Source organism: Mastomys coucha, unplaced genomic scaffold (assembly GCF_008632895.1).
Source record: "Mastomys coucha isolate ucsf_1 unplaced genomic scaffold, UCSF_Mcou_1 pScaffold22, whole genome shotgun sequence".
Taxonomy (NCBI): Eukaryota; Metazoa; Chordata; class Mammalia; order Rodentia; family Muridae; genus Mastomys; species Mastomys coucha.
This window is the reverse complement of record NW_022196905.1, coordinates 140,900,388-140,901,753: the sequence shown is the minus strand read 5'-3', so window position 1 is coordinate 140,901,753 and position 1,366 is coordinate 140,900,388. Positions and strand designations below refer to the sequence as shown.

At 50.7% G+C, this 1,366-nt stretch overlaps 1 pseudogene; it reads right to left on the bottom strand.

Moving 5' to 3' along the window:
- The window catches only part of LOC116104712, a 3,600-nt pseudogene extending 2,326 nt beyond the window's left edge, over window positions 1-1,274 (bottom strand).
- Window positions 1,275-1,366: the final 92 nt, after the last annotated feature.

Here is a 1,366-nt window from a genome sequence, read left to right as displayed (position 1 = left end):
CCACCCCTCTGCACAGATGGGCTCTTACCTCCCTTTCACCTGAAGCCCTCTCACCTCTTTATTTGCTGCTCCTCCACAGAGTCAGGCCAGAAGGATCCATACCCGTGGCATGCCATGAGGATGTCACCCTTAAGACCTTGTGTCCCCAACCTACTAATAGATCTAGAGGGAGCTACTTGAGTCTGAAGAATCTAGAAAGGGAGCACAGATCCTGGGGCTCTCTGCATGGTTCTGACTTCCATGCTGAGGTCACGCATGAGTCTTCAGAGATCTTCACACAATGGGTGGAAGCCTAGCTGCTCCCTGCCAGGACTCTTGCTTGGTTCCGGGCTTCCTGGGTGCCCCCCTCCCCCAGGATGCTTGTCTTGTTCCATTAATCCCATATAGGTCAGACAGGGCCTAGAACCTTTTATACAAATGGGAAAAGAGCTCTGCCCAAGGCACAAGAAAAGGTGGTGTTTGACACTCCCTGGGGACAGTGAAAGACACAAACTAGAGTCCCCCAACACCATATGTGGCCATGTCACTTTGCAGATTCAGACCCAGGACCCACACTGCCAGGGTCCAATTGCCCTTATTCTATGGCAGCACAGAGTCCTGTAGAAGCACATAGCTCTCCTAACACCTATGTTGGATGCAGCCACTCATGTTCTCATCATCAGGTCCAGCACTTCCCAGGTGCTAACATACTTTTGGTACACAGCAAAAAAAAATGCTGATGGAGAGGTGGTCGTGGTTCTGAACTGCAGCTGGTATGTAGTGGACCATTTGTGCAATGTATTCTGTGTTGTTGTAGTTGAACCTGGGGGTTGGGGAGAGGGCTTGTGTAGACAATCTGGCACCTATTTATTCTGAAGATAGACCTAGGAAGGCAGGAGGGTCTAAATGGGAAACTCTGAGAGACATCAACAATCCATTACCGAACACTGAAGAGTGACCATAAAGAATGTTCCTCAGTGTCTCAGAGGAGCACACACCCAGGCAGGGACTTTGGGGGAGCAGGGGAACCAACGAGAAAGTTCCGTGCTAAGGCTGGCCCATGTTCAGTGGTGGCACACGCTTTTAATCCCAGCATCGAAGCAGAGGCAGGTGGATTTCTGAGTTCGAGGCCAGCCTGGTCTACAGAGTGAGTTCCAGGACAGCCAGGGCTACACAGAGAAACCCTGTGTCTAAAAACAAACAAAAAACAAAACAAAACAAAAACAAACAAAAAGGCTGGCTTGTGTTACCTTGGGATCCCTGTGGGAAGCATGCCAGAAGTGTGTCAGAGGGTGTATTCAACGTTCCAAAAGCGGCCAGGTGTAGCCCGCGTGGTCCTCTCGCCGGGAAGAAGACACGCGGACACTAGGTTCCTTCTGCAGCAACT